The 15,088-nt window shown below is 40.7% G+C and overlaps 1 non-coding gene across 1 annotated transcript; it reads left to right on the top strand.

Moving 5' to 3' along the window:
* The first annotated feature begins 1,683 nt into the window (after nucleotides 1-1,683).
* On the top strand, nucleotides 1,684-1,757 carry MIR9351 (microRNA mir-9351). Its single transcript, NR_129208.2, has one exon. It is a non-coding gene; the product is annotated as a microRNA mir-9351 (primary transcript).
* The last annotated feature ends 13,331 nt before the right edge of the window (nucleotides 1,758-15,088 follow it).

Consider the following 15,088-nt stretch of genomic DNA (forward strand, 5'->3'; position numbering starts at 1 on the left):
TCTCAAAAGAAATTTCAATCGTTGTACTGTTGATATTTGGCTCTGTTGACTAATGAGTTTGCCAACCACGGCCCTAGATTTAGAATGGGTCCTAAATCCAATGACTGGGGTCCTCATAAGAGAAATGAGGCTGAGATTTAAGACACAGAGACACACAGGGACAAAGCCATGTGAAGACAGAGGCAGGGATTGGTATTAAGCTGCCATCACCAAGCAACATCTGGAACTACCAGGAACTGGAAGAGTCAAGAAACCTTTGGAAAGAACACGGCCCAGCTGACATCTTTATTTTAGAAATCTCCAGAAAAGGCCTCCATAATCTCTGGAACCATGAGAGAATACAATTATGTTGTTTTAAGCTACCAAACGTGTTGTAATTTGTTACAGCAGTCCTAGAAACCTTACATATTCATGAAAAGAGCCTCACTCTCAAGATTCCAATTCCAACCTCATGCCAACTGGGTGAGGGGCTCTCCTGCTGGGCTGACTGATTCTGACACTAAAAGGGAAATGGGACCACTGCTAAAGAGAGAGACAGGGAGGAGAGTGGACACCTGGTGGTAAACGTTAAAGGAAACACAATCACCTGTACAAATAGAACCTCCAACGCCTCAGGTCCCTCAGGGGTAAAATTCTGGGTCACTCCATGAGGTCAAGAATCCCTACTTGAGATTAAGAAATACAAACTGGTAGTTACAAAATAGTCACGGGGATGGAAAGTACAGCATAGGGAAGATAGTCAATAACATTGTAATAACTATGTACGGTGCCAGGTGGATACTGGAAATATTGGAGGGATCACTTTGTAAAGTATATGATTGACTAACTACTATGCTGTATACATGAACTAATACAAAATAATATTGAGTATAAACTGTAATTGAAAAATAAAATAAAATTAAAAAAAGAATCCCTAACTGAGGTTCTGGCTGAAGGCAAAGGCAATTTAGAATGGGTGGGGGGAGATTCATAAATATCACCTATTGATTCAGCTAGAGTCTTTCTGGCTTATTTTTATACCCCCCCCTTTTCTCTTCTCTTTTTCTGTTTTCTTCTTCATGTTTATAGGGTGAATTGATGGGAGTTAGCTTAACACTTTGGTTTAGAGACTATATGATACCAGGAGAAGATCATGAAGAAACTGATGTAAGAATGGACATAGAGATCTTGCACTTGGAGCTGGTGCAGAACCTGATGAGACCTTGGGTTTTTGGGTCTCCCCTCTTTTAGGCGTAAGGTACACACATAAATGATTATATGAGGGATAGTTACATTGTGATAAGCAGCAGTATTTTAAAAACAGATGTCTGGGAAGAAGGATGTATGTTGATGTTGAACAGCTGAAAAAAGTAGACACCTGTTAATTGTTTTGACACCTAGCGTCTGAAGTCTCTGTGTAGGAGATTCACTCCCTTATAAGTCTTGGGGGAGACTGAGCATGCTTCCTAGAGCACTTCCCAGCCCCTCTAGCATGAAGGACACAGGCACATGACCTTGGCTCCACCAATTAGACTCATCCACCCGGAACTGGAAGCTAGAACTGGAAAGTGCCAATAAGCAGGAGCCATGAGGACACCTGGTGGCAGCAGCTCTCCCCTGTCCCCTTTTGGGAGGCAGCGTGGCAGGGTTCCAGGGCTTTCCTCAGTGTCCCATGTTGGTGGCTTTGGAGATGGAAGCTGTAGGGTCTGTGTTCAGGGATGTCTTTCCAGGCTAGCTCTGCTGCCTGAGTTCTTGGCTGACTCCCTGACCTGGTTGTCTGATCCTTCCGGTTATTCTGTGAGCCATCTAATGTCTTTTTCTTAAAAAAAAAGAAAAAGAATTTATTAGGGTGACATTGGTTAATAAAATTATATATGTTTCATTAAACACCTAATGACTTATTAATAAGTTCTTTTTCTCTTTAAATAAGCTAAAGTTAGTTTCCCTGTCTGCAAAAATCTGACTGATACAGTGCCCCAATTAGGGTTCTTACTGTCTTTTAAAAATTATATGATCCATATCAAAGAATGTGTTATAAGGTATACATTAGTTATAAGTTCAATACTTACAAAATTTAAAAGTATAATACTCATTCAAGGTAACACCTAGAACATTACCCCTTCCCCAAGAGAAAACCACTATCCTAAATTTTGTTTTTATTACTCCCTTGCTTCTTTAAAATTTTCCCCTTGCTTCTTAAAAAAAAAAAAAGGTTTTGTTACATATCCAGGTATGTCTAAGCAATATAATTTTTCAGCCTTATCTAAATAGTGCCCGGTTTGTATATGATTTTCTCAGACTGCCAATTTTCTTTTAATCTCAACACTAGTTTATACTTCTAGGTAGTACAAGAATGAAATTAAAGATACATGTACTTTTAGACATTTAAAATACGTATCAAAGTTTGAGGTAAAGAATCTTATTTATTACAAATGTGTCACTAGAATTGCTTATAGGAAAATCTGACAGACCTGGAAAAGAACTACACATTCTAGGGAATGCCTTATGCTTTTTTCCCTGAGCAGCAAGGGAAGAGACACTTGGTACTTCTGGACCATCTAGGTTTCTAGAGGGGTTGTGACTGGCTGGCTGGGGCAGAAAACTTGGTGGTGACACATTTGGGGAGGACTTGGGGGTGGAGAATGAGGACAAGGGAGAAAGCATTGTATCAGCAAGGGAGGACGAGAGAGAAAAAGCCCTGGTTCCTGGGTATCAGGCAGTGTGTGTGTGTGTGTGTGTGTGTGTGTGTGTGTGTGTGTGTGTGTATGTGTGTGTACATGTGTATGTGCATGTGCATATGAGTGTGTAGAGATGTGAGAGAGTATGAGGCTTTGGAGAAATTTTAGGTTGTATATCTGGAGAAAAGAGGAAAGGGGTTTTAATGTGTTTGTGAATAATTTTTTTTTCCTAATACTCTTCTAAAGATGAAAACAAAGTTAGGGTTGCCAATATTTGGTTTCCACAATAAATTTGTGGGGTAGGTAAACCATGTATTAATGGCTTGGTAGTACGGGAAATAGAAGGGCAAGGAGTTTAGGTAACTTGCCCAAGTTAATATACTCCTACAAGGCCAGCTAGCTGCAAGCTATTATTCCAGAGTATTAGTTTGTTGGAGCCGTTGTAACAAAGTACCATAAACCAAGTGGCTTAAATGAGAGAAATTTATTGTCTCATGGGCCTGGAGGCCAGAAGTCCAAGATCAAAGTGTCAGGAAAGCCATGCTCCTTCTGAAGGTGCCAAGGAAGGGTCTGTCCCAGGCCCCGCTTCTAGCTGCTCGGCTGTGGCAGCTTCACTCCGGTCTTACCTGGCTCTCCCCGATGTGTGCTTCTGTCTCGTGTCCCCGACTCTAACTGACAAGCCACACTGCCTCTCTCATTGTCCTTCATTTCTTTTACTAGCACCTTGCTGTTTGGTTTCTATCAGCGGTCTGGCATCGCGTTTGGAGGTTCCTCCAATTTCAGGATCTCAAGGTTGTCTCTCCTTCGAGGGGGGAGAGGCCCTTCTCTGTATCCAGTGCCCTACAAAAGGTGCAGGTGTTCCCAACGCCCTGCGGACGGACTGCCTCTTAAAATGCCAGAGCCATTAGCTCCAGCAAATTTGTTCCACTCCGGAAGAGCGGCTTGCAGTCAGCAGGAGTAAAAGCCATGCCACTTATTGTTCTAAAAAGGTGTTTAGCAGCTACAAATAACCCCCCGGATTAATGGAATCAACAGTCTTTAGGTCTCCAGATGTAAAGGGGCCATTTATTCGACATCCATTCATTTATTCAACAAGCCATGGTGCCGGCGTGGGTCGAGCTAATTCTGAATCGAGGCTGCTGTCCTTCCTCTTAAGGCTTCCTTCAATAATTATGCCGTTATTGACACATCACTGACCCAGGCATGACTAATGGTTTAGTATTACTGAGAGATGCAGCTAAAGGTCACCCCGGGGCGGGGAGCTGACATTTCCATGGAACAGTGGTGGAGCAAATGGAGATTTTAAGGGGACAGACCCCACTCGGTTTTTACAGGAGACTGGAGTGCCATTACAGTGCTGCATAATCAAATTTCTTCCTTTTCTGAAATCTTTGTTCCGCTTATTAATTAAGCGAAACGACACACGAGGGTGCGCGCTGGCGGTCTGCGGCTCACTTAGGTGGGTTGTTAGGGCAGCGGTGAGGCTGATTGCAGCAGCGTGAGCAGTCGCAGGTTACTTATTGGGCAATAAGACAGACCCAGGAGTGTCTTTGAAAGACTTGAAAGAGGAATTTTCAGATAAACGAGGGAAAAAATGTTTTTAATGAAATTTAGAAAAGGGGGTCAGAGTATAATTTATGGACTAACTCTTGCCCTCCAGCACCTGCAAAGATAAAAAAGAAGAACACACACACACACACACAACACACACACACACACACACACACACAACACACACACACACACACACACACACACACACACAAAAGAAAATAAAAAAGAACAGGGAAGGGGAAAGAATCCAAAGCTCTGGGATATTTTTTTCTTAGCTAGATCTCTCCTTTTCATGTCCATCTGCAACCCGTGTCAGGGGATTGCTTGCATTTCTTGGCAAAGTTTGCTAGCATCTTCCCAAGTTGCCTTTTTCCCTTTTTCTTTTAAACACTGGGGGGGCTTGCCTGTGAAAGACTCTGGCTGATTGCGTTTCTCCAGTGTCAGTTTTTCTACCTGTAAAATGGGCATGTGAGTCCTTGACACAGTATAGCCTCCCAGAGAATTCCGGAGAGGGAGTGGGTATAAAACTACCGTGTTCTGTACTCGAAGACATTGAAGTCATCGGTCATCCTAGACCAGTGCCATGCCCACTAAATTGATGCCAGAAATGTGTTCTGAATGAATAAGATGAGCCCAGAAAGGCCTTTTCTGTTTGCTCGCTCTGGTGGAGGTGAAGATGCTGCTCGCATCCTCTTTCGGGGCTGAAGGTCTGACGCCCCAGCTGCTGCTGCGCTGTAGGCAGCCTCTGTCCCTAGTCAGCCTCTTCCAGGTTGTGTCAGATGAAGCCTCCTTCCCGGGGCAGCTGCATCCAATGACTGACTGATGAAGGGGCCGAGAGGCCTGGGCATCTCGTCCAGTTGGAGCAGTGGCAGGCCATGTTCAGGAGTCCCCGGAGGGCGGGCTGAGCTGCCCATTGAAACTGCACTGCGGCCCAGCTTCTTTCTCTGCCCAATTTTTCTTTCTTCCCTTCTCTTCCACCGGTGTTAGATCCCAGAAGTACTTCCTAAAAATGCCCTGCATGCTGATCTCTGTCCACCCCAAGCTGCAACATTCAAGAAATTATGTGGGTGTCATATACTACGTTCCAAATACTAAGAGATTTGAGGGATGGCCAGATAGTGTGAAAAAGACACGTGCTACTGTTGATTGATGAGAGAACTCTTGTTTGTGATTTGAACTTTTAGGTGGAATTTGCAGGCTGGAACACAGCAAACTCAGCCAGCAGCCACACCCTGGCCCCCCCCCCCCCCCACTTTAATCTGGTATCTTATTGGGCAGTAAGACAGACCCAGTCCCCTTGGAACAAAACTCTTGATCATTCTCTCCCCTGAAGAGGAGCAGAATGTGCCACCCCAACATACGCCACTTGGACATGTTGATTATTTTGAATTAAAGTTACTTAAGAAACAGCAAGAAGGACATTCTGACCTCCTTTGTCCCCTGAAAGAAGGAAATAAATCTCTCCTTTGAAAGGTACCTTCCCTGCACCAGGAGGGTTGAGGCATCCTATCACCAGAGACAGGGAAGTGAGGGTCGGAAGGCTGTGTAAACAAACTTGTTACTTCTTTATCCACATTTACCACCCCAAGCCCAAACACCTCTGTCTTGTCAATACGTCACAAATGTATTGTTTGTCTAAAAGGTGTAAAAAGCTGCCTGCCCTAGTTACTTCTTTGAATCTAACATTTCTAGGCGCTCCCATACATATGAAATTAATTTTTCTTCTCCTGTTAGCCTGTTTTATGTCAATTAGCCCAGCCAAAGAACCTGGAAGGAAGAAGGGAAAAGTTTTCCTGCCCTCCGCCCTTTTAAGGCTGGGCCCAGTTTACTGGAAACATGACGTATTATACAGCAGATGTTCATGAAGAATAGGCACATGAAGTTAATAGTCCTTTCTGATTGGCTTATTGCATTGTGAAGGGAACATTGAAGCTATTAAGACGGGCGATTGGTAAACAGGGCCTATGATGCCAACTACATATTTTTGTGACCCCTGTTTAGTTCGTTTTGTGACCCCTGTTTAGGGTTTCGTTTAGTTCTGTACTAAGTGAAGGGAGCAATTATGACATGCCTTCTATTCCCCCTCCCTCCACTCCCTTTGTGTCTAGGGCAGACGACTTAATGCAGACCTTCTATGCCTCCTGGATCTATGTTTATTCCCTCCTGCCATTTGCTTGGCGTTATTGCCAAGAGAAGAGAATACGAGAAAAGAAAAGTTACGGTCCTCAGAGGCTTTTCCAATTAACTGTTTGAAAGAGACTTTTAAAAAAATGCCCGAGTGTGAGGTTATTTGTATGCCTAATTTTGTTTTTATGTTACACTTTTTAAGTGTAATTTACCAAGGCTTAACACTTGTATTCTTTCAGGGGCATTACAGAGAGCATCGCGCATTTATTACCGCCCTTTAAATGGCTGCATTTTATTTCCATATGCTTTTAAACGGTTATTGAGTGGATTTGGTGCTCTTCCTGTAGTTAAAGTGCATTTTTTTTAATTGTAAATAATTGATACCTGCCATATGCTTCTCTCTCCCGTCCTGAGCTCTCCATCCCATTCCCCTCTTCATTCTCTTTCCTCTCTGTTCCTACTGGTTCTTGCCCTCATCTTATTCCCTGTCCCTTCCTCTCCTCTCTCTGCAGGTCTCCATTGTTTTCAACACCATTTTCCTTGCCTCTCAATGTGCTCATTTCAGAGGGGGTTTTAAATGGATTCTTGAGACCATGTCATTACTCAGTGGGGGTGAAGAGGGGGTAAGAACATACAGCTTTTCATTAGGTGATGCCTGGATCAAGAATTTTAAATGACAGTGGTTTCAGAGAATTTTCTTGAATCCCCCCCGTCGCCCACGCACATTGTTAAATTGATACAGGGCTTATTCTTTTTTGTTGCCTCTGCTTCTCTCACTAACCAGGGACAATATCCAGAATTTTGGAAGGAAGGAAGCTATGGCCAAGTGCCTGAGACCATCCTTAGCAGGAAAAGCTTCTCACACTGAACAGTTTTAAAGGCTCTCTTATTAGGGAGAGAGGAAGATAAATAGTGCAAGAGGAAATTTAAAGAATATTTATTTGGATGAATTTGTTTTTGGGGAAATTTCTACTATATTGAAGCCACAGAACTATAGAAATTTTAGATTTCTTTGCTTTTAAATCCCCAGAAGGCAAAAATCAAAGCCCATGTATGAATATTATAGCCCACCAACATTAGAATAGTTTTCCTTTTTGAAAAATTAAAAAGGAGTTAAAATTTCATATTGCAATTCAAAGGACCCAGAATAATCAAAACTATCTTGAAAAAGATGAACCAAGTTGGAGGACTCATACTACTATGTCTCCTACATGGCAACAACAATCAAGACAGTGTGGTACTGGGATAGGGTTAGACATATTTATCAATGGAATATAAATGAAAGTCCAGAAGTAAACCTACATATCTATGGTCAACTGGTTCTTTATAATAGTGCCGAGATAATTCAATGGAGAAAGAATATTATTCTTAACAAATGGTGCTGGTACAACTAGATAGCTGCATGAAAAAGAATAAAGTTGGGTTTCTGCCTTATACCATATACAAAAATTAACTTAAAGTGGATCAAATATCTAAGTGTAGAAGTAAAAACTGTAACTTTTAGAAGAAAACATAGAGGTAAATCTTTGTGACCTTGGATTTGACAACAGATACTTAGATATAACACCAAAAGCACAGGCAGCAAAAGGAAAAAAATAGATAAATTAGACTTCTCTAATATTAAAAACTTTTATTCTTCAAAGTACACAAACTTTTATTAATAAAGTGAAATAATACCTGAATAATGGCAGAAATATTTCAGATCATATATCTGATAAGGGACTTATATTTTGAATATATACTAGTAAAGAATTCTTATAGCTCAATAATAGACAACCAGATTTAAAAATGGGCAAAAGATTAGAGTGGATATTTTACCAAAGAAGATAAACAAAAGACCAATAAGCGTAAGATGCCAAACAACATTAGCTATCAGGGAAATGCAAATCAAAACCACAATATATATATATATATATAAACAAGTGTTGTCAGGATATAGAGAAGTTGGGATCCTCAGACATTGCTGGTAGGAAAGTTCACACAAAAACTTGTACATTAAATGATCATAGCAGGGTTACCTATAATAACTAAAAGGTAGAAATAAACCAAATGTCCATCAACTGATGAATGGATGAATATAATGTTTTATATCTTAGCCAATTTATACATCTTGAATTTGAGTTCACCAATAAAGGCCATTTCAAAAAGAACCTCAGATTCCCCTTCTTTTTTTTAAAAAAAAATATTTTTTTATTGATTTCAGAGAGGAAGGGAGAGAGAGAGAGAGACAGAAAAACATCAATGATGGGAGAGAATCATTGATTGGCTGCCTCCTGAATGCCCCACACTGGGGATCAAGCCTGCAACCCGGGCATGTGCCCTGACTGGGAATCAAACCTTGACCTCCTGGTTCATAGGTTGACACTCAACCACTGAACCATGCCAGCCAGGCTCAGATTCCACTTCTGTAAAATAAGGTATTTGAGTAGTATAATAATAATAGGTGGAAACTTCTGTGATACACCAACTAAGAAATCATTCACTTATTTGATAAATGGCCCCTTTAAATATTTTTAAAATTCACTATGCTAATTAGTAAAACTCTGGGTGCTGATTGAGATATGGGAGACAGAACATTTGTAGTAGTTGTTTCTACAGTAGCTTTCCAGTAACTGAGCATGGATTTTTCAGGAGAGCTGCTGACTGCCCTTAGAGTGGAAGCTTAAACTAAATAGCCTAGGCAGAATTTATCAGAGACTAGGCTGAATTATCTCAAATTAAATTGTAATTAATAAATAAATTAATATATTCAACAATACTCCAATGGATATACTGTCACTTGGTTCATATATTTTAATTACATATTGTGATGCTTATATCCTCAGGCTTATTAGCAGATGATGTAATTTTTCAAATCAAATAAAGAGAAAATGGGTAGAAGAGGAAAACAGTGAAGCTTTAGAAAGGAAAAAAAAAAAAAAAACAGAGGCAGAGAGAAATAGAAACTGAGGAAGAAATAGAGGGGTAGATTGAAGATTCAGAGACCCAGAGAGAGATACCCAGAGAACATCAGAGACTGGGGGCCAGAATGGTCAGGCATCCTCAGGTTCTCATTTTCAAACTTCCCTGTGGTCCTTCAAAGACCTCATTCCACTGACCAAGAGCTTACAACTGTTTGAGGGGTCTGTCTCACCAAAACTCCCCCCAGCCTGATGGGAGGGATAAACAGAGGTCAACAGAAAGATTTTGTGAGAACTCCTATGGTTTACAATAGCCAAGACATGGAACTATGGAAATCTAGGTGTCTATCAATTGACAAATGGACAAAGAAAATGTGAGATCTATATATTATTCAACCATAAAAAAGGAAGGAAATTCTGCCATTTGTGACAACATGGATAAACCTGGAGGGCCTTATGCTGAGTGAAATAATAAGATGGAGAAAGCAAAATACTGTATGATCTCACTTAAATGTATGAAAGCTAAAATAAAGAATTCATAGAAACAGGATAGATTGGTGATTGCCAGAGGCAGGGGGTAGGGAAATAGGGAAAAGAGGTCAAAAGTATAAACTTCCAGTTATATGATAAATAAGTTGTGGGGATATAATGTGCAGCATGGTGATTAGAGTTTTAAAAAGTGGCTAAGAGAATAAATCTTAAAAGTTCTCAATAGACACAAAAAATTATAACTGTGAGATGATGGATTTTTCTAAACTTATCATTTTGTAATATATACACATTTCAAAGCATCATGATGTACACCTAAAACTAGTACAACATTATATGTTCATTATATTTCAATACAGCTGGAATAAACCCAAGCTTATCCTCCCTTCCTGAGTGTGGCAGGGCACTGCTGTGCTGTTAGGGACATGGAGAGGGTGCTTCAGAGAGCGGGTTGGCAGTGCTGTGGCTGCACACCAACTGAGGGAAACCCACAGGCTCTCTCATGCCGGTGCAGTGGACGGTTGACTCTGGGCAATGACAGGGAGCTTTGGGAAAGTTCTCCTTACCGCACTCTTTCCACTCATCGCTTGCCTTGGCTTTGTCACTTATAGTTTTGTGATGTTGAGCAACTTACTCAACGTGCTGGATCTCAGATTCCACCTTCATCAAATGAGGATTAATGCCATAGCATGATGACTCCTGTAAATACTTTTCTTTTCCATGACTTATTCTGTTTTTTGTTTTGTTTTGCTTTTGTTTTCCTTTTGTAGCAGATTTCTTTTTCGTCAAGGTAATATATTTTTTTTTTAAATTCCAGTGGCTTTGGAAGAGGTACATTAAGAGGTTTTTTTCCTCAAATACCCATTCAAATGTCTAGTGGAGGAGGAAAATAAACATCTAGACCCCCCTGAGATATGGGGAAACAGTTGGAAGCTCTTGCTTTGAAATCAAAATTTATTTGAAGTTTTAAGACTTATTTTAAAAGTCCATGAATTTTGGCTCTCTCCGACATGTGAAGGCACAGTGAGAAGGCAGCCACCTTCAGGCCAGGGAGAGAGTCCCCACCAGAAACCAACCTGCCAGACCTTGATCTTGGACTTCCAGCCTCCAGAGCTGTGAGAAAATAAATGCCTATCTTGTAAGGGGGGAAAAAAAAAGTCCATGAATTTTGCATTTGACTCCCAAGTTTGCATTGTATTCTAGTTTGTAATGCTCTAAAATAATGGCATTTCCCCTATTATTGGCACCCCAGGAAAATGTACCATGTTTATCCTGTGGCTTCTTGTTCTCCTGGCACGTGGCCATATACTCTTCAAGAGTCTGTCAGCCCTGGCTTGAATCGGGTGACCTTATATATCAGCTAACACACTGGCAAATAAAGTTACAAAGGAAATAGGACACCCGAAGATGACTCCAGTTGTGTCATGAGCCCACTGAGCCTGGTGATATAAACACCTAGGCTACCCTAAATCTGTAGCTAGAAACCATGCTGATTTTATTCTCAAAATGAGGCAAAAAGAAGATAAGAGGAGAAGGGGGTCTGAGAACTAATTTAGGAGGTTTCTGATGGTCTCAGCCTCTTGAGGATTTGGCTTTTAATTTGAGGTCTTTTTGGACATGTAAAGAATGCCAAGGGATTCTAGTCCTCCTAAAGAGGATCTTTATCAAACTCAACCATCCCGGGCCCCATCAGAGAAGGTGAGAACGTGAAATGGTACTTGAACCTGAACTATTCTTTCAGGTAAGTTGGGGCCCCTGAAGTTCTCAAGGTCCTCTCGGTTTCAAGGTGCTAACATTACTTTCACACGGTGAGAAGGTTATCATCTCGTCTTCTGTGGCCATTAATTTAAAGATCCTGCTGTCATGAAAAGGTACTAAGGGGTTAAACAGTCCTTGGAAGAGGATCTTTTCAGAGTCATCTCTCAATAAGTTGTCTTATGCTGCACAGATTGTCTCAACCTTTACTAACAGATGCATCTGCTGCAAAAGACAGTTTGCAAGCCCAGGCAGAAAAGAACTCGTGCTTTTCTGAAATCTTTCCCTTGGCTCATATTAAAACTAGCCAGGAGAAGAGGCATAGCAAAGTTTATTAGGGACAGTTCCCTGAAGGGGAAAATAATGGAGATAATGAGACAAATATTCTTAAGGCATTCTGGGGCTTCTGAAATAAGCACTCTGGTCCACTGAAATAGCTGGTAGAGAAATGGCTTTGTTATACTTAATTTTACAAAAAAAAATGTATTCTGTTGTTGTTTTATTCCAAATACATTCGAAATTCCCCAAAGAGGCTCTAGTCACCTCTAAAAGCATCATCACCAAGAGTATCCAACTGAATAGCAACCAAGATTGCATTGCTGATGTAGATGGGGTAACACTATTGCTTCCTTTGGTGGTTAAAACTATTAGGTGGTTAAAACTATTCCTAGGCTTCAGAAATGGCCAGACTGAGCAATGTTCATGTTTGGAACTGGAGCAAGCCTGCAAGGCTAGGAATGTGCAGAGGTGAGGAGGGGAGCTCTCATTTCTTCTCCAAACTTGATTTTCCTTAAGAAGTAAGAACGCAGGCTTGGGAAAAAGGTATTGGGTCAGCTATTCTGTTTGGGAAGTTTGGAACCACACCTAGTATAGTCTAATTTTAATCAAGAAGGAAGTAGATGGAGTGTGTGTGTGTGTGTGTGTGTGTGTGTGTGTGTGTGTGTGTGTTTGAGAAAGAGAGAGAGAGAAAGAGAGAGAGAGAGAGAGAGAGAGAGAGAGAGAGAGAGAGAGAGAGAGAGAGAGAGAGAACCTTTCTGGTTAAGATGAGGGAAACTATTCACTAAATGGTGTAAAAGCCAGTGGAATAGGCATGCTAGTAGCTCCCAGTAAATGCTACCAAAGGTTCCTCAAATCAATTTAAGGTCTAGATATGAAGAAGGAACATTTACCTATTCCACATCATATCGCAAAGCCTTGTTCAGTGCATCTCTATGGCATCATAGATAGCCATGACTCCAGATATATAATGGAAAAATGCAGAGTGTCTCCCTACCAACCACGGAGGTTCCTTCACACATCACTTCCAAATACGTTGACCATCTTCCTATAGGCCTAGCCGTGGCACCAAGTATCTGAAGTTGAGTTAAGTCTGGACACATTGCATTTGAAGAGCTTCTGGCCTATTGTAAGAGATTCATGTCAAGGCATTATATAGTAGTTAGAGGCATATGCTACAGTGGCCTTAAATGTAGTGGTTCAGCTCAGGCTTCTGAGGTCAGCTGCCTGGGCTCATATCCAATCATCTCCACTAATTAGTAGCTCAAGCGCACTGAATCTCAATTGTATCATGGTGAGATGGGAATAATAGTATGTCCTGTTATAAGATTATTTTGACTATAAATGAGCTAATGCATATAAAGTTCCTGATTTAGAATAAACATTCAATAAATGAAGCAATTATTATTATGTATATAAATACTACTGTGGATTATTGACATTCATGGAGAAAATATTTGCCAGGAGACCTTTGCTAACCCCAAATTTGGGGATAATGATATAACTTTGGAAGCAACATTAAAAAAAAGTCCTTTATTACTTTTTGGGAGGAAGGGGTAATTAAACCTTAGTGAGATATTCTAGTTTCACAAACCAATTCTATACCCAGACAGTGCAGCATTCAAATCGGTGCTCAGCAAATGACAAATGGCTTTTGCCATGGATTTTTGGGGTGAGACAGGAATTGTTAAAATTTCTGAGAATATGGAAGTTCCATAAAACAACAAAACCATCACAAGAATGCCCATTTGCTCTGGAAACAAGAGATTTGTGATGAACTTGGAAATACCAGCCCTGCCCAACCTCTCAGGTGAGATGGGAGGAGGCAGGGGTTTCAGGAGCTGAGCTGGGGTTAGGTGTTGCTGGCTGGCCCAAACCTGAGATTCAATTAGGCTCTGACTGCCTGGCATTCTGTAGATGCTCCCCATTTTTATCAGATAGGTATTTATTTCCTGTCTGATTTTGCATGGATATAACTGGACACACCATGAATTGAAGGGTAGAGTGGGGTCAAGCCAAAGTGGAGATCCAGACCCAGCTGACCTTCTGGGCTCTAGCTTTCTTTTTCTGCAAATTTCTCTCTCCTCTGCCGATAGCTCCCTTCTTCTTAAAGGGCTACACACCCTTTCCTATTTCTGCCCTCCCCTTCGTCAATTTGTTTCAGCAAAAGATTTGACACTCATTTATATATCAGAGTGAATTTAAACCAACACATTACTTGCCTCTAATATTTGTGGCAATTGAACTCACCTTTGTCTGCTTTTGACTTTGCTCCTATGTTTATAGCCGCATGAAAACAGCTTCAGGGGCTCCTTGTAGATTTCAGTGCTCTACCACATGGAATAAATTTTGATAGCAGCAGGAGTTCTAATTCACTGGTTTTACTTTGACCAAACAAAATGGTATTGGTACCAGGAAAAAGGACAATGTTTGTAAGCAACTCAGAAAAGTCCCTCTATACCAAACTGAATCTAAAAGCAAAGGAAGGAGAATAAGGAGAAAGGAAGTTAAGGGGGAGGAAAAATAAAGGAGAGGAAAGAGGAGAAGGAAGATAAATCGGGGAAACATTGCCATTTCCTCCTGGCAGCAAGGAACAAGAATCCAGATGACAATGGGAGGCATGGTGCCTGCAGTCAGAGCTCCTGTGTCAACAGATGCCGTGGGGAACTGTGCCGATTTTTACAATGACTTTGTCCCGTTCTTTGCTTGACTAATCTCTGCCTAGGAGAGGACTGCAAAAGCAACTTACCACATGTTCTCATTTTCTTATGTTTTTTACTCAAAACTTGCTTGCCTAAAACACATATACACAAAAGAACAACACACACGCCATTTTAGGACTTTTCCATGACTTCCTATTCTTGTTTGATTTATTCCCATTCTGCTCATTACCTAGTCCATTCTCTTGCTAATTGGTTCATTTGAAGATTTCAGAAGATCAAAGTTGATTTTATTATTACCTTTAAAAATGTACATTAAAAAAATAGAACAAGGAATATCCTGAGGAACTAGTGAATTTCTGTGCAAACCCAGAAGTTGTTCCAATTACTACTTACAGAATTTAAAGTTCTACTTTTGAGCAAGATAAAACGAAGGGTTAAAAAGAAAAGGACATCATCAACACAAAAAGAATTGGAAGTGCCCAAAAGTAGTATGTTAGCTTTACTTTTTAACAGACTAAAAGAATCCAAATAATGCCTGAAACACAACAAGTTTATATATGGGGTGTGTTGAAAATCATACATCAGCTTAAAAATATTTTTTCTTAAAAAACAGCCCTTTTCATACTTATAGTCTCAAACTGGTGATAGTGTAGATGAAGGGGAATGT

Source organism: Eptesicus fuscus, chromosome 11, assembly GCF_027574615.1.
Source record: "Eptesicus fuscus isolate TK198812 chromosome 11, DD_ASM_mEF_20220401, whole genome shotgun sequence".
Taxonomy (NCBI): domain Eukaryota; kingdom Metazoa; phylum Chordata; class Mammalia; order Chiroptera; family Vespertilionidae; genus Eptesicus; species Eptesicus fuscus.